General features: G+C 38.1%; 1 protein-coding gene and 1 pseudogene across 3 annotated transcripts in view; both read left to right on the forward strand.

The window, feature by feature from the left end:
- ADGRL2 (adhesion G protein-coupled receptor L2) overlaps nucleotides 1-25,636 on the forward strand; it is a 606,730-nt gene that overhangs the window by 121,286 nt on the left and 459,808 nt on the right. The gene's annotated exons all lie outside the window — the stretch shown is intronic.
- On the forward strand, nucleotides 5,686-6,306 carry LOC309841776 (cytochrome c oxidase subunit 7B, mitochondrial pseudogene; annotated as a pseudogene). The gene has a single exon. The product of its transcript is annotated as a cytochrome c oxidase subunit 7B, mitochondrial pseudogene (transcript).

Raw genomic sequence — 25,636 nt, forward strand, 5'->3', positions numbered from 1 at the left:
TCCTGGAGTTACAAATATTTTACACAACATAAAAGCAATCATTATTTCGACAGAGAGCTACCGGGCAGTGTCGACACACTGAGAATTTCCTGAGCCAGAGTCTTTACGTTCGAATTTGGAAAATGCTCCCATATTATTTTTAGGGAAATGTGTAAGTTAGATATCAGAATTATAGTTTGGATAATTGGCAGCTGAGTTTATTTCTATAAGGCACTGTGTAAGCAGGATAACAGACATGAACTTCTATTTTGTATACCCGTTCCGCTAAAATAATGTTTGGGTCCATGTTTAGAAGGAGGGAAGGGACGCCTGGGTGGCTCAGTTGGTTAAGCAGCTGCCTTCGGCTCAGGTCATGATCCCAGCGTCCTGGGATCGAGTCCCACATCGGGCTCCCACATCGGGCTCCTTGCTCGGCGGGGAGCCTGCTTCTCCCTCTGCTCTGCCTGCCATTCTGTCTGCCTGTGCTTGGTCTCTCTCCCTCTCTCTGACAAATAAATAAAAAAAAAAAAAAAAAAGGAGGGAAGAATTCATTCTAAAAAATCCTAAATTCTTAAGCTGCAGATGCTAACTGCTACCATGATTCTTGCTAATCCAGTAGATTTTTCATTAATGGAATCCTAGTTCACAAGAATATGAAGAACTCAAAAACTTCTTTAGTCCCCCCAGATATTGACGTCCTAGCTCCTAGCGAGTTTTGCATGCCCAAACCAACATATGCTGCTCTTTGGCACTGGTGAAATTAGAGAAGTATTGAAGGCATTGTTTACTTCTGCTATCTTCTGTTATTTTGTAACATTGCTTTGTGTATATACCAAAGAATAAATATTATCCTAATTGCTTTTGTCCAAACAAAGAAAAAATGGACATCTCAGCATCTGCCCAAATGATGTAATCAGTCCTTCAGGAATCAGAGACTCACAACACACATTTTCAGTTCCCTAAAATATGCCAGACACAGGGCTAAGCAATGGAATAAAAAATATGAAAAGGGAACAATTGTTTTTAAAAAGGAGGAGAAAAGTCAGTTAACCCATATTCATTACTTGTTGTGAAAGGTCATATAGATATACACACGCACATATATATAATGGTATGTATATATGTGGTATGTATATATATATGGTATGTATACATAGGTATATATGTATACATATGAATATATAGTGTATAAAGAATGTGTAAATTGTCAGAGAAACCAAAAGTAATTTAATTCCCTAGGAAGCCAGGAGACACGATGCTTCAGAGAATAACGTTCTCTCTACTTAGCCTAGTCTCAAAATTTTATCTAGTCCGAGCTGCTGTCAGTGTTGTCCAATGCAAGGTCTGGTGTCATTTGATTCCTTTTCTTCTAGATGCATTATATAGCAAACTATGCCTCAATTTTCCAGCCAGCAAAAGGCATACAGTTATTCCAAAACATGTCTGATCTTCACAATGTCAAAATATAAGTCGATGGTGCCCTGCAATTTCACAGGGACATGGCTAGACCTGTGTCATCACAATAGGAATGGCACAATTTAAGGTCTGATGTCACCCAGCTTCACCCTGCTCAAGGGACTGTCCCACAACATAGGGCAGGCTTGCTTCGGGGCAATCTTGTTCCCATTGTATTTATTTATTTATTTGAAATAAATAAGTTTATTTATTTATTTCAAATAAATAAATAAATAATTTCATCATTTTGGGCCTGGCTAAAACCACTGCTCACTTTGAAATCTTGATAAACCTTGAAATTCCTCTGAGCCCATCTAAACCTAAATGAGTACCTACTTGAAAAGACAGGAGCAACCCAGTGATGAGCACAAGATGTGGGATGACATACGACATGCGAGAGCACACACGCATGCACATGGGCACACACACGTCTCTGCCGGCTTCCAATGGGTAATACGGCTCAGGGGGCTAGCAACTGTATTCCTCCCTAGCAAACTCCAGAAGAAGTCATAAAAATACGTAATCTGGAATTAAAGTCAATTAAAGTACGTTGCTTCTTCGGAAAGTTAAAAGGAAAACACACATAAGTAATAGAAATCAATTATTGTATATTCCCAGGCCTATTCTTATAAGCCGGAGAGGTAATCAATCACTCTAGAGATTTCTACAAGGTAATTACTGTTTATTCTTTAATGATACTACCGTCTTCCTCTTCTTTCTTCACACCAGCCCCCTGCAGCTGCCACCTCACAGAAAGCAAATAAGCTGCAGTTAAAAAAAAAAAAAAAAAAAGAGGGAGAGAGAGAGGCTGAAAGAAAGTTGGTGTTCGGCATAATGTGGACAATAAGCCTGCCGAAACTTCATCCCTCTCTGTGACCCGAGGCTGCAATACTTTATGGCCCACGCTGTATGTACACATCATAACTGCTTTTTAGTAATAAATGTGGCCGTGGCTTTGAGAGAACACTGCTGCACAGGGAGAATTAATGGGAAATATCCTTCTTGTGGATGTCTAGTCACTCCAAAGAACAAGATGTCAAAATAATAAGCAGCTGAATAAGAACGTGGACCAATTAAGAATTTAAAAACAACTAGCATCCAACTGAGACTCTTTCCCCCTCTCTAAAAAGGAGAGGGGGCACCTGGGTGGCTCAGTCATTAAGCGTCTGCCTTCGGCTCAGTACATGATCCCAGGTTTCTGGGATCGAGTCCCGCATCCGGCTCCCTGCTCAGTGGGCAGCCTGCTTCTCCCTTGCCCACTCTCCCTGCTTGTGTTCCCTCTCTCCCCATGTCTCTCTCTGTCAAATAAATAAATACAACCTTAAAAAATAAAAAGTGGAAGAAATAAAGAGTAAAAATAAATGCTTCTGCTCTTATCAAGGGCCAGAAGCTCTAACCAAGAGGTTTCCCAGTGCTTCAGTCAGAGCTAGGCTAATGAATATAAGTTACCTTTGCTGGTTTTAGCTGACTTTGAAATTAAAGTTCCAAACCCTTGCATGCAGGGAGAGCTGGATTTGAGCAAAATGGACTTAATAAACTCCATTGTGTGGTTAGATCCCTAGTGAGATTTCCTGCCCATCCATGACCAATCGGTATTATTTTTCAGTGACTGGTACTTTTGTGAGCAAGATTGGGGTTTCTGGGAGTGATTAGCACTTTTCACCATTGATTGACAGGTTCAAACAGAAATGAGACAATAGGAGGAGTCATTAGGAATTCAAATGTAAGGTTAGTGTTTGCAGGCTTTGCAATTGATTTTAATAGAAAAAAAAAAAACCAAAAAACCCTGTATGTAAGGAAAGGAATTAATGTTTGAAATGTTAACTTAGGAAGTATAAATCAATCTGTTCAATTTCAAAAAAAATTCAGAACTGAAATTAATAAAAAGGAGAAGATGAATTCAGAACTGAAATTAATAAAAAGGAGAAGATGAAATAGCAATATTATATTTTAGGCATTCTTTCTAGAAATGTCTTATGTCAGCCACAGATACATTTAGTTTTTTGCTGTGGATATTTAAGACCCAAAATCTAAAATCTTAGAGACATTCACAGTAGCAAAGGTTTAGATTTGGTTTTCTCATACATGAAAAATCTTGTAGGAAAAAAACAAAAACTGTTTTGCTAAGAAAAGAAAAGTGATGAAGCTCTCCATTATATCCAGGGAGGATTCCTCAGGGAAATAATTACAGTGAATGATTCTAGCATTGACCAGTAATTGATAATTGGCCACAAATAATTAGGGTAGAATATCTTTACTGGTGTAAATTATGCTAATAGCTCAGCCTTGTCCCTAGATGCTGATGTTGGTTTCTTATAAGTAATTTTGTTTTAAATTCACATTATAAATTTAGCATACTACACTTGAAAATTTAATCTTGTTTGGCATCAAAGCAAAGGCAGATACTACAGAATTAAGCAAGCCTAATCAAAGAAGAAAAGTAAGATGCACACCATCATTTTTCAGGATGTTTTGCTAAGGGTTGGCTTCTCGTGGGAAAAGGAGTGTTCTCTGACAAAAATGCACACAAACTTATGTTTCTAAAAAAACAAAACCAAATCGGAGCAAACTGTGTGACTTGGAATCACCTCACAAATTCGGATAGAAGCATTTCCACTACCTTGCAAGTTGTTACTATTTAAAGGACGACCACATAAATCCAATACCCCGTGCACGAGATAATCACTGCATCAGATTTTTATGCATATCCTGTGCGCAGCTCAGCATTCAAGCTGCATTTTTTGAATATGTTGTGACTAATTTATGCCAAGTTTTCATCAACCTAGCATTTTTCATTTTTCAATTGACATACAAAGTTCTGTAATTTGTGTGCTCAGTATGTTAATATCCTGAGATAGGAAGAGAAAATCCAATGCATCACAATAACAAAAATAAACTGTCAGGGAACCTCGGTAGAAGTGAGAGGTCAGGAAAACAAGCACAACCCCATGAATGGCTAGTGTTAGGATTTGTGTGGGTCATGCATAATGCACACGTCCATATCATGAGATGATTTTGGTCATTCTTTTTTAATCAACTCACTCACCATCTGCTCTTCAGTTTCCCTCCAAAAGTTCAAGGCATGCTCTGTTAATAAGTGGTTTTCACACTTTGCTGCAAATTGGAATCACCTGCTGATCTTTAAAAACTGTAGAGGCATGACTCCTACCCTGCACACTCTGATTTCTTGGCGTGGGGCTCCACGTAAGCATCAGGAGACTTCTCGAAGCTCTCCAGCAGATTCTAACGTGCAGCCAAATTTGGCAAACAGCTGACAAGGCTTTTCTGCCTCAGTTTTCTCTGAATTGGTCTGAAGAGATGCCGATGTCCTCTCTCACACATAGTTTTTAAAAAAATGCTTCTCCATCTTGCTGTTGATTTCAGGCACACAGCTCCTTGATCTGCTGTCTTCTGAGAAGGATCACAGCACAGTGCTCCCTGCTTCCGGCAAACCCGCTTACAGCCTCTCGTCTGCTCTCGACTTCTTTCTTATTTTCCCTTTATACTCTTTCATCCCCAAACTACTACAGATCAGCTGTAATCCTCTGAGTTTCCAGTCCTTATCCAATTTCCTATCTTTAGCTATCTTTGGTACCTCATTGCCAGATTAAGCATGAAAAGGTTTCCTTAGCAGTGTTACCCATTTCTTTCTCGTTATCCGAAAACCCACAGGCAGGCTCTACTCCTTTCTTCAATCTTCACCCAAGAACAAAGTCAAGACTCTTAGCGATTTTTTTAGCTCATTAGAGTGAACTTCTCTGTTCCAGACTGTAGTTTTCTGTCTCATCCCCAAATGCTCATTGTTTTCTTGCACAAAACACTACTGTCAGACTTCTTGTCATTTCCCTTGCTCATTATGAACACCTTACCCGTGTGTTTCTTAAACACATCCTATCCAATTTGTCTCCCTATGCTCTTTTCCAGAGCCTCCTTCGGTTCCAAGTTAACCTCAGAATTTTATTAAAGATTTATTTATTTATTTATTTGACAGAGAGAGATCACAAGTAGGCAGAGAGGCAGGCAGAGAGAGAGAGAGGAGGAAGCAGACTCCCTGCTGAGCAGACAGCCCGATGCGGGACTCGATCCCAGGACCCTGAGATCATGACCTGAGCCGAAGGCAGCGGCTTACACCACTGAGCCACCCAGGCGCCCTAACCTCAGAATTTTAGATCTGGAGGAGTGTCTGCTTTGGGAATTGATAGAAATACTTCCTAAATGCTTGTATACCAAATGGAGGCATACAGAGGACTGTTCCGCGACAGAAATGACCAAGAGCCTCTCTAGATTTCCTAGAGCTACTGTAAGCCTTAGAAATGCAATTGTTCCTCACCCCTGTTCTTCCTTTCCTCAACACATTTCATCCAGATTCACACAGCCGACATTGAGCTGGGATCACCCAAAGGGGCAGGAAGGGCTACATTGAACGGAGAGTTATATACATCTATGTCTGGACGAGGGGACTTGACCCGAAGCTGTAGCAACCCAGCTGCTATAGTCACACTGTTCTGTCTTCAGGATGTTTCCCATGGCCAAAAATGCTCTAAGTCGTCTCCAACTTCAAAGCATTCAGCAAACAATGGCAAGGCAGAGCAGCCAGAAGTGGACACCTGATTTCCATGACAAATATGGTAATGCTGTATTCACTTATGGAGCCACTTTCTGTGCTGCTGTATGTGCATATACAGCAACACACATTGGAATAGAATGGAACCTGTCCCCTGTTAGCAGAGGCACCCCAAAGGAATGGAGAGACCAGTAATCAGCCCAGCTGGTATAACACTAAATTATTTGAAAACCAATTCAGAATTGATTTCAACTAGAAGCACTGTGCACCCTTTAAAATAGGGCATGATTGAAGAAATAAAGTACATTCGGAACCTTAAAATATATATGTGTGTACATCTAAGTCTGTGTTCTAGTCTTTGTCAGATTATGCAAATTATACATTATTTGAAAAACTGTAGAAGGCAGGGGTACCTTTTTGCCTTCCACCTAAGGGCCTGTTTCCCATAAGAGCTGAGTTTTGTAAAATCCATCACTACCCCGTTTTTGTCCCCCACCACTGCCGCCCACCATTTCCCTCTCATCCGATGCTATACTCAGCTTCTTCCTGGGCTCCTTCTACCCTTTCATGTCTCCATTACCCTCTTTCAAGTTCTACACTCTCATTTAGCAGGTCGCCACCACCTCGTACTTCTTAACTCCCTCCTGTAAATTTACTTCTTGCAGTGATACTTTTCTATGATAGTTTTTCAAAGAAGTCTTCTTTCAGAGGAAAAGAAACAACTTTTTTTTTTTTTTTTAAGTCCAAGAATCTATACCAGTGAGGAGAACCCTATCTTCTTTCTGGATGCACGGCGTTTCGAAGTTATTCAATGCACATGAGTCAAATAATTATGAATGTCAATCCTGGAGGTAGAAACAAGCTCAAAGTAACACTCCAGAATAATAATGGCTCAAGAATCAATAGGCAAGATTCGGTTGTCACAAAATCACAGGGTGTTTTTTTTTGTTTTCTTTTGTTTTGTTGGTTTTTTTGTTTTGTTTTGTTTTTTAAGTGAGTTCGAACGATGAATATGATTATTTTTAACTTGTTCATTTTAAAGGATGTCATTAGCATGTAGAGTTGGGTATTAATCACAGCATGGCTTCTCTGAGTTTGGACTTGGGAAGGGGATAGATTTGTTTCAAATCGGATTGCACTTGTGCCTTCAGCAAGCAATTTAACCTCTCGTGGTCTGTTTCCTCATTGGTAACCTAGAGGTGTATATCATATCTCCTCTTCCGAGAGCTAAGTGAGAAAAGATCTGTTAACCACGTTGCAGGACTGGGGCATGGGAGGAGCTCCTGTAATGGTTGTTGACCTGTTACTGTTGATGTACCTTATGACACCTATTACCAAGTATCTAGGTGTTTTTCCTATATTTCTTGAACAGCTGTGATAGGATTCTTTTTCAGACCATCCCAGATCCATCCCTGGCTTTTAACATATCAACACAAAGAAATTTTATACTTTCTTACCCATACTTCAGCATTGTTCAGTATTAGGTATACTTTGCCCATTTTTCACTTAAGAACATTTTAAATGGAAAATATTAATACTCCATACGCTTTCAAAATAGTCTGTTATCAGCCTCTATAGCCACTAGATGTCAATACAATGTTTATCTGGGAAGTTTAATAAAGACTCATTAGTATCCTATTTAATGATTAAGTAATGTATTTCTTTTGCAAGATATGTTAATATCGAAGTGTTTCAGAACATTTTGCTGTCATATTTATGGAAATCACTCCACCAACAAATGAAATGCTTTGCCTCATCCAGTCATAAATAGTTGCTGAATAGAAAGAGTTTTAAGCCTGAATCAAATTTAAATTGCTAAGAAAAATGTATATAGGCAGAACATAATTGCCCTAATTGGATTTTCTCCAGGTACTTTACTTGCAGAAAGACAATGAGATCTTTATTATTCATAACTGGATAAGACCTACATTTTATATTGCATTTTAAAGGTAACGTCTTAACTTTTCATAGTTACAATAGTAATTCTGAGGAAGAAATAGTAATGTATTTCTACAACCATTTCCTTTGGGATGTTGGCTATTTTGCTATTTGGCTAAAGATCATTTAAATTCCTGTCAAAACTGAGCTTTGGAAGGCTTGAGTATTTACTCTTCAATCTTTAACCCTCAAATTAGAGTCAACAACTTTTTTCTGAACATACTAAATAACTATTATTTTTTGAAACCTCTTACTGATGTAGAGAAATGTAATTCAAATCTCCTTTCCTTTGACATTAGAGTGTCCTGACTTATATGTAAATTAGAAAAAGATCTCAAAACAAATAAAAAATGAAAATCAGATAAACAAAGAAGAAAAGAAATCATATTATCTTTATCTGGGAACATTATTAGATGTATGCTTTTTCCCTCGGTCCCAAATTTTTGTGTTTTTTCTTTCAATCTGTCATGTACCATATCTGCTCATTTTAGGGGGAAAAAAAGGCTAACAAAAAACTTGGAGATCTACTAACCTAAGACAGATTTTGAGCCTGATCTTTAGTCTCAATATTTTGTATTGTGTATCCTAGTAGTATCCAACATTGCTAACCCCCAACCTTAAGCAAAATTGTATTGTTATAACATTTTAAGACAGGAAATGATATTTTAGGACAATATTAGGAAGTTTCTATTTTTCCTTGCCTGTCTTTCCCCATCTACACTGCAAGTTGGTAATATTTTATGTAAGATTATAACTTAACGTATTAAATATTATACAAAGGAAGAAAGAGTAAAAACAGTAGGGAGAGAGGGAGGAAAGTGAGGTCAAGAGGTTCCATCTGAGACCACTCATTAATTTCCCAACCATTTTATGAAAATCCTCTTAACAATGAGGAGCCCAGTGCCTGTTATGTGATGGATCACAGTAAGCAGAGCAGACACAGGGAGAGTCGAGGAGGAGGATATGTGGATGTGGAACATACAGGGAGTGAAAGAGGGAGTGGAGTGGTAGGCAGGAAAGATTTGTGTTGGTTCAGAATGTTCAATTGACCTCAGTGCCCCAGAGTTTTGCCTGAGGTCTAAAAGGCAAGAATAAAAAGTGATACCCTGCTTTCAAGGGAGGGACTAGCCCCTTGTCCACCATTGTAGGTACTAGGTACATGAACCTATGGAGCACTTGGAATGTGACTAGTTGAACTGAGATGTGCTGTAGGTATAAAATACATACCAGCGTTCAAAGATGTGGATAGAAGAAAGAATATGAATGATCTCATTAATATTTTTATTAGTTATGCATTAAAATACAATTTTGGATTTCTGTGGATAAATAAAATGTTTTAGTAAACTTAACCTCATTTCTTTCTTTTGGCTTTTTCACTATGGCTACCAAAAGATTTAAAATTATGTAAGTGGTTTGCACTGAGTTTGGATTTGGGAAGGGGATAGATTTGTTTCAAACCCTGATTGCACTTGTGCCTTCAGCAAGCAATTTAACCTCTCATGGTCTGTTTCCTCATGGGTAACCTAGAGGTGTGTATCATATCTCCTCTTCCAAGGACTAAGTGTTAACCGCGTTGCAGGACTGGGACACGGGACGAGCTCTGTAATGGTTGTTGACCCTGTATTTCCACCGGGCACCAACGCATGACGCCACCCAGGAAGGCCTTTCTAACAGATAATAAAAATGATTCTGTCACCTTTTAGCTTTTACCATCACTCACCTCCACCTTAACATCATAAAACTAATTAGGAAAAGTGAAAAATGCTTTGAAAAGGAAAAGTTAAGGCCTGTCATCAGGAGTGACATCGTGGCATCTTCCTTCCATGGAGCAAGGGCTGGACTTTCTCCCCACTTCAAGTCAAGCAAGAAACTTCAAAACAGATCCATTTGTTCCAATCAAGATGTAGATCTGAAGAGGAGACCAACTCCTCACTCTAGGGTGCTGAAATGTTTAAGCCACTCTTTCTCCTGGTACCTGGAACTGAAGGTGGTAAGAGGTCTCTTAGAAAAACCACCCAGGGGGCACCTGGGTGGCTCAGTGGGTTGAGCCTCTGCCTTCAGCTCAGGTCATGATCTCAGGGTCCGGGGATCGAGCCCCACATCGGGCTCTCTGCTCAGCAGGGGGCCTGCTTCCACATTTCTCTCTTTGCCTGCCTCTCTGCCTCTCTCTGTCAATAAATAAATAAAATCTTGGAAAAAAAAAAAAAAGAAAGAAAGAAAGAAAAGAAAAACCACCCAGTCTTCTTACAGTTGAAGGAATTCAGAAGCTGAATTAGTGATGGGAGAAGGGAAAACGAAGAGGTAGAAGGAAGAGGCTAGGTTTCCTGTCCCTAGTAGAGGTCCTGGTATGGGCAGGCTTGAGTTGGGGAAGAGAAAGGAGTTCTGAATTGGATGTGAAAGAAACATTTTGGCTTGCACAGTACTGTACTTTTTAATAGCTGAAAGTGACATGTCTAATTCATGTAAAAGCAAAAAAACCTATGGAATATGTCTGAGTTCTGAAGCAGTAAAAGACCTATTATATTTCTTATCTGTCTCCCCATTAGAATTTAAGCTCCAAGAAGGCAGGGTTACTGTGTCTGTTCTGTTTTATTTTCATTTGCTTAACCTAAGGGACCTAAAATAGTATCTGGTCAAATAGTAGATATGCAATAAATATGGGTTGAATGGATGAATAAATTGGAGAGAAAATGCTTTCTTTTGTACTTATAGAGTTTTGCACATTCAATAAACTCAACACTTGGGCTAAGAAGCAATGCCTGTGTCATTTAATGAGCATGAAGTTGCTGGTGGATAAGGGGAGGGATTGCTGGTCAGTTCAGCAAGTGCAGTCCATTTCAGAAATTACAGAGAATAGTCAAATCACTGCATGATGCTCTATCAAGAACTCTTGTAAATTTTTCTTACCAACACTCTCACATTAAGGCTGGTGGTGCTTAAAATATTTCCAGTGTTTTAGAGTTATTGAACTTCTTTCAGTCAGTAAGATCCCTTGTGAAATTTCTTCTATCATTCATGGCCAATTACCTTTGTTTTTTCAATTACTGGTCATTTTGTTTGAGATTGAGTTTTGAGTATGATGAACACTTTTCATCATTATTTTATGTAGATTCAAGGAACAGTGAGAAAGATTGTAACTTTGACGAAGATAGATGCTGCCACCTGCACGCTTCCTAACCTTCTCTAACAAAGCACCTTGTTAGATAGTATGTGATTGCTGCCCTGAGGACCAGGGCCTTAAAGCAATCAGCATCAGCGTGCTGGGCTCTTAGGTTTCTAAGACTTTAGTGCTCTATTTCGTCCATTTTCTGGAACTCATGGACATCAGTTTTTGTACTTCAAAGTCAATAAGGGTATGATAAAACTCTAAACTTCTAGTTGAAAAAAGTTTGTGCCTGAACAGTTTTGAAAAATATATTTATGGGCATAAAAATATACTCATATTCTATTCACAGCTATTATATCTCAAAGTATACCAAAAATGGTGATGATTGTTTTACCTGGGTGTGGGTACTTAGCTAAAAATACGTGTGCACAGTCAGCCCCTACCTCAAGCACAGGTTGACCATCACAGTTCCCATGACTTTGGTCCATGTCCTGATACCGCCTTCCCTTTCTTCCTTGCCTGACAACTTTGTTCAAAGGCCACAACTTGCCTTTAAGCTATATAGATGAGATCTTTCTCCAAAGATTTTAAAAGCATTTATGCATATTTTAAAGTATTTTATGAAAGAGAATTAGGATTCTCTATTTTTCTATTTCTTGAAATAAAAATTTGACCAATTTTAGTCCAATTGCTATCCTCATAGACGGTGGGAAAAGAATGTTGTAATCTTTAATAATTTCAGAAATGATTTCATCTTTCTTAAGGAGAAAAATGAGAGGGAGCAGTCACACTGGAAAGGATAATCTATGAGAGGAGTTGTGCAGAGTAGTACAGAAGACAAGGACAACAGTACAGGGATAAAGATGGGAGCAAGGAGATCAAATAGAGAGAAAAGGAGCCAGCTATAAGGACATCAAATTGTTGTCAACTCAAGCATCGACTTAGACTAAGAGTGACTTTCCTGGAGCCAGTTGTTTTGAAAATTTTTAAGGCTATTACAAGCTGTGGGCGCCTGGGTGGCTCAGTGGGTTAAGCCGCTGCCTTCGGCTCAGGTCATGATCTCAGGGTCCTGGGATGGAGCCCCGCATCAGGCTCTCTGCCCAGCAGGGGTCCTGCTTCCCTTCCTCTCTCTCTGCCTGACTCTCTGCCTACTTGTGATCTCTGTCTGTCAAATAAATAAATAAAATCTTAAAAAAAAAAAAAGGCTATTCCAAGCTGTGTAGAAAAGAGAGTCTTGATCACAGTGCAGGAAGGTGGAGTTGGGTCACAAAATCCATGTACTTCCAGACTCACCACCAATATCTAAGAACCCTAAGAACTAGTTCCAAATTTACTTTTTCCATTGAAAAAAGAAAACTCTTCCTCCTAGACATTTAAATTTAAAACAAATCTATGGTTTGGAAAGAACATTAAAAAAAAAAAAAAGATGAAGGAGGAGAAGGAGAAGAAGAGGAAGAAAAAAGAAGGAGAATAAAATCATGTGACGGTTTCAGACTAGTTCACATCTCTGAGGTCTCCATCATTATACTTTAAAGTACTGAGAAAGCTTGAATAGATGGGCCACTGAAAGAAAGAAAGAAAGAAAGAAAGAAAGAAAGAAAGAAAGAAAGAAAGAAAGAAAGAAAAAGAGAGAAAGGGAGAAAGGGAGGCAGGAGGAAAGGAATAAAAAAAGAGGGAGAGAGAGAAGCAGGGATGGGAGGAGAGAGAGAGAGAGGAAGGAAGGAAGAATGAATTATGGAGGTACAAAAAGTACTATAAATCTAGCTATAAGGCAAATATTCTTTCAGTGCTCAAAAAGAGGAGAAAAAGATGAATTGCATTTAGCAGGGAAAACAATGCCCTTTCTCTTCTCCAAAGTGAAAACCTCCACCTGTGCTCCCTCTTGTCATGCCAAGAGCCTTCCTTCTTCTCTAACTAAGCAAATTTAATGAAAGAATAGTATGCTCAGCTACCTTCCCTTTTTCATCTTCTAGGACCTCTTAATTCCTTATAATGGATTTCATTTCATTCCACTGGAATCTCACAAAATTCTTACATAAAGAATTGCTAAGTGTCCGGTTTGCAGCACATCATTAAATATCTTTCATTACATTTGCTTTCAGATAACATTGTGTTACTTTAATGTACAAGACCATATGTTTGCCTGTAGTCACCTTGTGTCTTTCTCAAGCTCCTCATCTGGCCCCTCCTGTTCTGACTATAAGTATTTTCTTAGATTCCATCCTCATTCCAGATGTTTGGCCTCAGACACTATATGTTCATGACAACCATGAATTAAACCATATTTTTATCTCACGAATACTCAAGTCTACCTGCTTAGTCCAGACCACCTAAATGTTGATGTTGTGTTCCAGCTGCCCACTAGAAAGATCCATGGTTGTCCCGCACATACTTCAGTTCAACTTGTCCAAAATCAAATATATCTTTTGTGTTCACAGACCTGCTTTTCCTTTGTTCTCTTGATTGGTTGACCATTCCTGGTGAACTACTCTTGAACCGATACTCAATACCCACTGTGCATTTTGCTAAGGTTTACTTGTGATGTATCATAGAAGAGGCATGACAACCCTCTGAGAGGGATTATGATAACCATTTTACAGATGGGGAAATGGAGGCACTAGTTGGGTAAGGAACTTGCCTGAGAAAATACTAGGTTATTATTAGGTTGTAGTGTCAGAATCCCTACCAACAATTATTATCTTGAGGCACAATAACATTGTGTGACCCTGAAGGAAACGTGTATGAGGAGAGGTGAGTTTATTCTGTTTCTACAGAGGGCAGAACTGGAACAATGAACAGAAATTACGTGAATAAGGACTTCAACCAATTTATCAAAGAACTTCTTTAAAAGTGGTATTAGAACACAGAGAAAAAAGTTTGTAGGCAAAATAATGGCTCCAGATTTAGCACTATGGGGGGAAAAAGTGTTTGGGACAGAGAATAACTTTAGATCACACACACTCCTAAAATTCACTATAAAATAATGTTTCTCCCCTCCTTTGGATAATAGATTCAATAGTCTGCTTACTAGTCACATGAAAAACTAAACAGATGCCCATGAACATTTAATAGATACAGTGAATATTGGATAATCAATGTACTGTGGACTCAACAATCTTAATCATTTTAAATAGAAAAAAAAGTGATTTTTTTCCTTTCTTATTTCAGTGGTTCAGCTGCTTTAGTTTATGTCATGCTCTCTGTCTTTGAAAAGCAGCTTCCACAGGCTGCTGCAAGTATTTCTAAATGCTCCTGCCCTATAACGTAGCTCTGGTTGCAGCATCGCCACGCTGTGTGGTTTCAACAGGAAGAGGGCCAAGCGGGGTGAATGAACAACTCTGAAACTGCTGGGAAATTGAAGAGAACATTCCTTGTGTGTTTGGGTATGATTCCTGCCCCCACCCCCCAGGTGCAGTATATCTGCATTTTATGTAGTTTGGGGTTTCATTTGTTTGTTTGTGTTTTTTCAAGACTTTAATCTAGTTTTTATTGTTTTACTCTCTGCTGGCAGCAAGGGTCTGTGCTTAACACTGCGGATCACGTGATCGTTGTTACTCAGGAGAGTAGATAAATAGGGGGAGGGGCGAGAGGAGTCATCGTCTCCAACGAAAACCATAGTGGGGTAAAATAATGAAAGGTGAGGTGCCGTAAGAAAAATGCCGGAATTCACGCGTGGTTCCCATGGCGCGGCAGGCCCGGCGGGATGCCCAAGGCTCTGGCTGAGTCCGCGGAGGCCACTGGCAGGTGCCTACAATAAGACTGTTCATCCCCTTTAATTAGCACCTCATCACTTACACCAGCTTGGTGTCACCCAGCTGGCTAGAGCGCGACGACACCTCCAGCTTGAACTGGGCTCCATTCCATTTTCTTGGGGCTGATGGAGACATGTGGTGCTTTCTTCAAGTGCAGCTGGTGCTGGCACTTTCATTGTAAATTTAAATCTCTGTTTGGAAAAAGGTGATAAGAACAGTTTGTTTCAAGTCCCTGGTGTTTAAGCCTTAAGCAATTCCCAGCAAATACATTCAAGGCTCCTTCTGGTTTGATCGGCTACAATTTGTAGTCTTATTAATAGTAGCAATGTTCCGATACTCCTTAATGATATGCACCTCAAAGGAAGGCTCTACACAGCCATCGCTGTCTCTGTGGTTCAAAGTTTGTGCTGATCGCTTTTAGCATTTTTGATGGTTCTTGTTGATCAGTGCAAGTTATGAGAAAAATGCTGGCATCTACATGCATTTATTGGAGATTTTTTTTCTTGTTTCTATGGGACAAAAATGGGAGGCTTCCTAGATGCTCTCCATTTCATTGCAGTGCTTCCTAAATAACACAGGTGCTAATATCCAAGACTGCACAATGAGCATGTAAGAACTTTTGGTCTTCTATTTTTCTGAACACTATTGTGCCATCATTCTTCAACTCATGTCTTATAAATTATCTTGATATGTATTGCACTTGAAAGTTATTACATAAATAGCATTTTTATCTATTTTATAATCAGCCTGTATGTCTCTTGGCTTTGGTCCCCAAGACAAAAATATTTGTCTTTTCTTTAATTTCTTTGAAAACCTTTTTGTATGCTCTTGAGGTATCAGGTAATAACTGAACTTTGGAAGTAAAGAATGAAAGTGCCCAAATAAAATAACTTCATTTTTTATGTAATAGTCTAAGCTCCCACCAAATGTCCTTATTTATTCTCTCAACTTCACGATCACCCTTTTTTGAAATTATCATTCCATGTCATAATGATACCTTAAATTGTATGCCTAGTGTTTTCTGGACACTATTTAATTTGGTTCTCATGACAATTCTGAATCTTACAGGTAAGGAAACAGAAATTCCGACAAGTTGCGTCGTGGGCTGGGGTCACCCAGCTGATGACAGAGTTGGCAGATCCCAAGCCCACGCCTGTTCTATAACACAAGGCTAACCCGCTAGGTGACTCTAAACAGACCTACTTACCTTCATCCAGAATCTCTTGCCTAGTAAACCTCCATCAAGGGCAACTAACTAGAAGCCCTTACGCATTAAGAGGGGCCTCACAAATCATCAACCATGTTACCTTGACCTAGTAATTGAATTTCTCAGACTCTAGCTTAGTATTTGTAAAATAGAGAAATGTGCACTCATGTAACTAAAGACTAAATAAGGTAAAAGGGCAAATATTTAGCTTGGTAACTGTTAGTTAACTTCATTTCTCTTTTATACCAAAAATGTAGATGCCCAACCTAATATTACTAGGTGAAACTGAAATTGTCTCAGTTGTTCAGCTAAGAACTGTATGACATTAAACTTGACAATCTGTCCTGAAGCAGTGTGAAATAAAAGTTTTAATGTCAAATAGAAGTTTTATTTTAGAACATATAGTGTAAGACTACCCTGCCTCTGTATAAAACAGATGAGAAATATTTTTCTAAAGAGCAGAAGGTATAGATAAACATATTGGTGGAAAGGAATTAAACAGTTTTTAAAGCTTTATATAATTAATAATAATAATGATAGACTAGTAGCAATAGCCAACATTTATTATGTAATCACAAGGTGCTTTTTACAAGCTTATTTTATCCTCCTAACAAAATTATCTAATGTGTAGTTTTTATTAAGCCCATTTTACAGATAAGGAAACTGAGGCACGGAGGCAAGGCCATCCAGTGCAGGAATTTACACCAGTCTGCTGATCATGCCCATATATATCATTGCAATATATTGCCTTAAAATAAATAAACTATGACTAATAACTCTTCATCAGCATATAGATAACAGTAATGAAGACATGCTCTGAACTCTTGTGTTCCCAGATTAGAACTTCAGTGTATTGCAGCATTTATGTCATTTCTTTACTTGTTAACATCAATCATTGTCAATAGAACTACTCATTAAAGTTGAACATAAATACAGACTAAAGACACTTAATTTGAACTTTAGATAACACTAAAAATATTTGTTCATTAAAAATTTCCTGTTATTTCTATCATTATCTGTGACAAATATTTTAAACATAAGAAAAATAACTGCAGATATTGGAAAACAATTTGTGACAATAATAAAGGAGCTAATTGAGATTTCTAAACCAAGACACCCAATAAACTGTCAATAGGGAAATAATTTTACAAAATTCAAGGTCTAAGAAATACAACTTTCTTATTCCAATTCTCTAAGATGTAAAATCCCATGAGACATCTTGTCCCCATGGAGGTTACACATGAGCTCCATAAAGAGAGAGAAGAAAATTGGAAAAATACAATATTCAACATCACTTTTCAAGCTTCAGCCATCCTTTGAGGCTGTCTCCACTGCCATTGGTGAGGTTGCAGAAAGCACTGTGGCCCTTAGCTCAGAAGCTCCTGGGCAAATGGGCAATTGCCCAGGGCTGAACCAGCTCGGTCAGCCAGGAGGCGTCTTCCCCCTGATTTGGAAGAGAACCAAGAGTTGTGTTTTGCTAATCTGGGTAACCTCATTTTCCTCTCATTTAACTAGTGGGAGTTAATTGAACTACCTGCTGAGATCTCTGGCACATAGCTAAATAAGGTGAAATGAGGTTACAATGTTCCCTAACCCAGTTTTGGCCCCATTTACAGCATGGAGTGGTTTTCAAAGAGGGTCAGAAAACACTTTGAAAAAGGCAGATCGCATGCAACTACTTCATAGCTACGCCTGTAGAGATCCCTTGTTTTCCTCCTCCTTCATTCCACCCTCCAACCTCCAGGCTGAGTCCTTCCCTGTTTCTTCCTTCCCTCTCACCCATATCCTCTTCCCATCTTTCCAAGCCAGTTGCTAGTGAATCCTTAGGACCTTCCCACATCTCTGTGTTCCACTGAGGTTTCCAGACACAATTTGTCCAATACTTGTTTTCTGCAGCTCTCTGTCTCCTAACAGTCCTTGCTAATACCTCTTTCAGTCTGTAAAGACTGAATCTATACAAGGTTGAATGTTGCCTTGGGGGGGAAAAATCCAACCCACATACTGCTTATATTATTTTAAAATATCAAGCCGTTCAATATTTTTAACTGTGTTATGAGTACATTAATCAATTATCTGGGTTTCAGTAGAAACAGATACTGGTTATTTCTGACATAAAGAGCAGAATATAGTTTGTGGCCCCCCAAAAAAGTCTGAATAAGGCATTGCATGTTTCTGCCTTGTTTTCCCTTTGGGAAAGTGCTAATGGATTCATTTCAGTATCTCCTTAAAAATGTATATTCTTCTTTTACTACCCAAGTAATGCATGTTGATTGGAAAAAAATTAATTTAAAAATACATAATCACTGCCTTTTTTTTCTTGTCTTGAACTGGCACATATAAATCATTATAAAGAGACTGATAGCCATTTATAACTTGTTTGAGCTGTGTGATTCTGAAGATGAAGCCCAAATACCTGAAATTTCTGGAAATTTCCAATTCATACCGTGAGAATTCACTGAGGATTCTTCCTTTACTTAAAAAAAAAATTATTGAAGTATAGCTGACATTCAATGTTATATTAGTTTCAGTTCCTTTACTTTTAATTTGTGTTCCATCACTATCAGTGTATTTTGCTGGGAGAATAGTAGCAATTGTAAAACTGTTAAAATGTATCACTGCATGAATACATCTTTACTTCCTACTTACGACCAGCAGATATTAGCTAATGTTCTCTTTCTAGATGTAACAAAATTCTTTCTAATGAATGATCATTCTAAGCCTTATGCCTACATTATACACATCCTTACCTTTTATACTGACCACATAGAGATTTATTATATACCACTCTATTTTTATTTAAACTGGTCACCATCTCCTCCTTGACTCCCCCTGCTCCCTCCAATCAATCAATCTATCTATCTATGTATGTATCTGTTTATCTATCTATCTATATTTGAATTTGCCCAAATTTGTGGGTTTATTTTGCTTGTTTGGCTTGTCTCCAAACTCCCTGTAGAAAGCTGACTACCACATGACACCACAAAGGGAAACAAATTGTCATCCTCAGGACCTAGACTCGCCAATAAAACGACTATCAGGTGTTATGAAACCTGAACTCAAACAAAAGGGAATGTCATAGAATTGTTCCTAAAACCATGTCTGTTTTGTGCAGCCCACCATGGAACATTCTTTAGACCTTTAAGTTCAAGTTAGGAGTGATCAATGCCTTGCATATTGCATGTTATTTAATCCATTTAAAAAAGATTCATGGTTGTTACATCCTAGCAAGATAGGGCAGATGAAGCCGCCAGGAAGAGTAAAGAGCATCCAAGACAAATGCCCCAGCACTTTTGTGCATTTAGAAGCAAAGAAGTATATTGACAAATAATAGAATATTCCTGGGGCAAATTTAAAAGGCGAGGGAGTGGAGGAAGGAAGCAGAAGAGGGAACAGAATAGTATATAGAGAACCAATCAGTATCTGATAGCTATTTTTATTTCAGGGTAATTCATTCTTTCACTGATAACCCTAAGTAAAACCCAAGTCTGCATAGGATTATATATTATTTTCCAGAAGAAAAAAAAAATAAGTCTTAGCCATGTGTAAACAGAATCAAGACGCCAGGCGTAGTGGTCTTACTGACATTTCCACACATACTGTCAAGCACACCATGATTAGAGTATAAAAATAAGAGAGAAGTTGACCAGGCTATTTTTCACATTGGATATGACTTGAAGTTTGAGTTTAAACAAGGTATTTTCAAACATATTTCCTTTCATAAGACCTTTTAAAGACATATGGAAAGACACATGTTTAACAATTATAAGATAAGTTCATTTGAAACTCTTTAGAATAAGACTGAACTTCTCTACGTCATGGTGTCTCTGATTTTCAAAAGGTGAAATCAAATCCCAAAAAGAAAGCAATTGTGGAGTTAATTAAGACAACTTTGTGGCTATATTTGATCATTTTTAAAGAGTATAAGTTTCTAAAGGGTATAGGTTTTCATGTTTTAAATTGTGTAGGTCTTCAGTATAAAAGGGCCAGTTCCCCTCACCAGATGTTTGTGTATACCTGCCGGGGGCTACTTATACATGGATAACGTGGGGGACGCAATACCCTGATGATCTGGCTTTTATAAATTTAAATTTGAAAATAAATTTAAAGATTAACTGGGCAAAATCACACAATGAAATAAAAAATGCATCTGTGTTTCCTTGTTAAATCTGATTCTTTACAGAATTTTTTTTTTCTTTTTAAAGAACACATTCTTAAATCTTACTCTCTTTCTTAATTCAAAAGACTGATTGGACTACAGAGGAATGAAACAGCTTGCCCATGTCATCAGATCTTTTTATTTGGGCTCCAGGTTTCTGAATGAACTTCCACACATGCCCTTGCAGACATCTGAACTGCATAAATCCACAGGTGTTTAAGGAGCCCTAAAGCTTGGGTCAGAGAGCAGACATGCTCCACTATGACTCTGTAAGGATTTCGTACTGTGTAAGCAACAGTTGCAAGGATTTCTCTTTACTGCTGGATAAAGTCAGTAGCAGGAGAACCACATTTTATTTTCTTCCATAACTATGATGTGGTTCAGTACTATTTCCATTATGAACTCTGTAGAGTAGATTATCTTATCCACAGTGTAGGCAGCATTTTCATTCTTTACTTCACATACAGGACAGCCTGGCACAAAGCATCTTAAAAGGAAAAAAAAAATAGCCATCTTAGAAGAGAAAATGTATTCTGATGTGCTGATTTTCCATCTTTCCATGCACTATACTAAGAAAACAATTTTGAAATGCCCAAATAGCATTTATTTGTTCTTCTTTAACACTGATAAGTTTGCATATCTCAGATACCCTTTTCGTAACGGAAATTTGAGTAAAGTTAGTATAAGCAATTGACAGATTATACCCATAAAAATGTCTGAAAAATCTAGTTTTGTTTTGTTTTAGTAATTATGCCTGAAACCAGATTTAGAGGAAAAATTCAGAAGAAAAACAGAGAACTTCATAGAACAATAAATATACGATATGCCCTGAACAATAAGTATACGATATGACAAACTATAATATTCAAATGTTGCTCAATATAAAAGTATTAGTTCAGCTTAGACAGAGAAATTGAGTCTAAAGAAGAAAAGCAAGGAATTAAAATGGGGAAAAATATGCTTGAAGAGTGAAAATAAAGTTACCTACCTTCGTGACATACAGTAATTAGAAACTAGGGGGAAAAAATCAAAATCTTAAGAGGATTTTTTAAGATCAGAATAATTTAGAGGGGGAAATGATAAAGGTCTATAAGAAGAGGTTACTTGAAAAGGCATAATTACCTCAAATAAAAAGGCTGGGGGTGTCCATATTGCTCCTGTTTTAAAATTTTAAATAATTTCAGAAATCTATTTATGATAAAAATTTTCTATCATATATTAACATGGTATACTTTGAACTGTATTTTAAACTGAAGTAGAATAAAAACAGGAACATCAAAACGTTCCTTTATATGGTCTAAATGGTATTTCCGTGCTTTCCTTTAAATGCAGTATTTTCTTTTTTAAAAAGATGTTTCTAGGATGCCTCAAGAGCAATGAAGTCTGTCTCCTAGGGAAATGATAATTTCTTAGACAGTATCACTGTAGAGTACACACAGGTATCAACAAATGCCAAAGAGTCTTGTGACCTCTCTGCGTGAGAAGGTCACCAAGGCACACTGTCCTTGCCTCCATGATGAATACACAAACATTTGGGAAAGAGAGAATCAGATCCACTCAAGTAAACATTGATTAGCAGTCCAGCCTGATTCACCTATCAATGAATCATGTATAAATGATAAATCAAGTGAACGACTGAAGATCAAAGGCCATCGGCACGTACAAGTGAAGACTCAGAGTTAACCTCCACCTGAGATTAGACATCTACTGAGCCAGCACCTCTGCCCTCCACACACCTCCTTCGTGCTTCATGCCCGTGGGCAGCCTCGATAGCTTTCTAACAACTTCTATATTTAAGTCACTGTGCTAGCTTTCTTAGGAAAATGTGCCTAACTCTTTCCTTTGAACATCCTCAGCAGGAGGAGGTGGTAATTTCTGAGAGGGGTTTGGTTTTGAAAATAGGCAAGAGTTGCTTGTACCCTTGTTCAGGGAATCACATGAAAAAACAAACCAAACAAGGCACATGGGACCAAAACCCCTGTGTGCACGTCCTTGTGTCAGCCTTCACGGCAGCTGATAGATGTCATCCATTTAAAACATCACTGATGGGTGCCTGGGTGGCTCAGTGGGTTAGGCCGCTGCCTTCGGCTCAGGTCATGATCTCAGGGTCCTGGGATTGAGTTCCGCATCAGGCTCTCTGCTGGGCGGGGAGCCTGCTTCCTCCTCTCTCTCTCTGCCTGCCTCTCTGCCTACTTGTGATCTCTCTCTGTCAAATAAATAAATAAAATCTTTATAAAAAAAAATAAATAACATAAAACGTCACTGATAGTCCCTCTAGACCATGAACTTCTCAAAGTCAGGAATCAAACTATTGCCATCATTCTGTATCAACTCCTAGCACATTGCTCATTGGTTGAAAATAACTAATCTGAGGCACCCGTTTGGCTCAGTGGATTAATCCTCTGCCTTTGGATCTGGTCATGATCCCAGGGTCCTGGGATCCTGCCCCAAGTAGGGCTCTCTGCTCAGCGAAGAGTCTGCTTCTCCTTTCATCCCTCACCCTGCTCGTGCTTGCTCTCTCTCTCTCAAATAAATAAATAAAATCTTAAAAAAAAAAAAAAAGAACTGATCTTTTTGTATGGTTCATAAATTGCCTCTGAAGGCAATCCAAAAGAGAATCATAAAACGTGAACATCTTTGTAGTAAGTATTAACTATTTGGATGAATAAAACTACACATGTTCTGAAATTTTAAAGGCAAAATCCAATTATTTACAGATCAATGCAGAATATCTACTACAAATTGATAAAATTTCAATAGTGTATAGTGCTGTTGCAAATTATTTAAAATGCATATCAAGTTCTATATCATTATTTCTTTTTTCTCCCCAAGTAGCATGTATAACTCCGAATTCATCTCTCACTTCCAGAGTTATAGAAATCTTCCTTAAATTGCCTTTTGTTCAGTTGTTTAAGCATCCACCTCTTGAGTTTGGCTAAGCTCATGATCTCAAGGTCATGAGATGGAGCCTGGGGTTCTGTGCTCAGCCCAGAATCTGCTTTAGTCTTTCTCTCTCCCTATCTCACTTTGCCCCTCTCCCTATACTTTCCCTCTCTCAAATAAATAAATAAATCTTTTTTTTTTTAATTGTCTTAAGACCTTAGAAGGGAGGGGTGCCTGGGTAGAACAGATAGTTAAGATAGTTAAGATTCTTGGTTTTAGCTCAAGTCCTGATCTCCAAGTCATGAGATCAAGCACCTGGAGGGGTTCCATGCTGAGCCCAAAGTCTGCTCAAGTTTCTCTCTTTTTCCCTCTGCCCCTTGCACCTACACACTCATGTTGCACGCTCTCCCTCTCCAAAATAAATAAAGATCTTAAAAAAAAAAAAAAAAGACTTTAGAAAGGAGGCAGGAAGTGATACGGCTACCAGAAAGAAGTAGCAGGGGGAGCTAATGGCTTTATCAATTTAAAGCTGAGTAAATAAATAAATGAAAATGAAAGGGGCTAATTACATCTGAAGTTCTAGCAATAAAAGTCCACTTAAAGATAAATTAGAGGAGTGTCTGGGTGGCTCAGTCGTTAAGTGTCTGCCTGGGATAGAGCCCCGAATTGGGATCCCTGCTCCGCGGGAAACCTGCTTCTCCCTTTCCCACCCACTCCCTCTGTTTGTGTTCCCTCTCTCTCTCTCTCACTCTCTCTCTCTCTCTCTCTCTGTGTCAAATAAATAAATAAATAAATAAAATCTTTAAAAATGCATTAAATAAAATTAGAAAAAAAAGATATATTAGAAAGTGAGGAATATTGCTGGGGTACAAAGGAGCTGAAGTTGTTTATTCAATAATGCTGTCCACTCCTGTGATCATTCAAGGTTATATTCTAGAGTTTGAGGCAGAGGTTATCTGAATAAACCTTTACTTGAAAAATGGACAGGCTTTAGGAGATACAGAAAAATGTACACAAATGTCAGTCTAAAGTATATTTCCCTCACAAATGCTTAGATATTGCTGGATTTTTTAGCTACACTTGGTAATATCTTTATTTAATTCAGTGAAATAGTTCGGTAAAGAGCACATGCCTTTTGTTTCCAGGAGGATATAAAACAGCAAATCTCCAGTGATATTCCTTCCATCTTTTCCAATAATATTTTGGTTATCTTTACCTAATAGGCTGATTTTGCATAGGTGGTTTGAACTACTTAAAAAAAGAAAGACAGACAGAAAGAGATGTGGAACATACATAAAGGCATTTTTACATAAATGTCTTTGTAAAATGACCAAAGAAGTGAAGAACACTTTAAATTCTACTCACCTTTTCATATCAATTTTCAAGTAGATTTGTGTATCTTTCATAAGTTCAAAATTCAGTTAAATATAAAGAACTTTATTCTGATAATGACAGTCTATTGACCGAGAGCACATGGGAGGGAGAAATGTAATACGACCTAGAAATACTTAGATTGTTTCTGGAGAAAAATGGGCTGTAAATGAGGGATTCTTGGGCCCAGACGTGCTATAGTATGAATGTGTTTCTAATCATTGAAAATCATCACTGTGCAACATTCAAACTAAGAATGCTTCGTTTCTAAACTTGGAAAAACTGATTTCATGTGAATAAAATCGTCCTCAAAATTGGATATAATGTTCAATAATCTGTGTTCAGAAAGACATTTTAAACAGCAAGGCATTTAATATTGCCATCCAGACACTGTCCTGATGTGCTGAGAGCAGTGTGCAGAGTGCGCTACTGACGTAGATCCGAAATTTGCTGATGCAGAAACTGGTGAATAGACTTCCTTTCTGGATTTCTTCCTCATCCAGAAACAGAACAGGAAGATCATCTGCTGGGGCGGGGGGGGGGGGGGAGTGGCGCGGGTAGGAGGGACACGACAGGGAGGCACAATAGAAGAGTATGTGAAAAGTATAAAATGACTTCTTTGGATTATGATCTCTTTTGACATGGAATATGTAATGCATATTTTTTAATCTAGAAGGAAATATAAAATATATGTAAGTGATAAACAAAACCTGCAAAAAAATAAAAATCCGTTTTAAACAACATATCTCTCTATGTAAGCCTAGTGCTAGTGAGAAATACCAACATCTAAATGTTATATGCTCTAACCATTACAAGAGGCAAAGTCATTCAACATCAAGGAGATGTATGAACTATATTTCAGGAGCAAGGAAACAAACAAAATTCTAAAAAAGTAAATGCAATCGCTTGATAGCTAAGCAGACACAATATCAGGTTGCCCCGCATGTCGCAATTCCAAGACAGTATATGACAGTAACCAAAAGCTAAACTACTAGCGAAAGAATATTTGCTGTCCATCAAACATAGGCCAATGGTTGCAATAAACATTTCTCTCCATATATCACTGGCTACCTGCCTATCTTTAATTTCAGGCCTTTGAAATTTTATCTCATGAAATATTAAGATATGCTTGTGCTCTCCTATTTTTAGTCCTATTTCTCAAAAGCATTCTATTTGTATAATACATCAAAAAAGACAGTGGCTGTATGTTTCTTCCCTTTGTTGG

Source organism: Mustela nivalis, assembly GCF_964662115.1.
Source record: "Mustela nivalis genome assembly, chromosome: 10".
NCBI lineage: Eukaryota > Metazoa > Chordata > Mammalia > Carnivora > Mustelidae > Mustela > Mustela nivalis.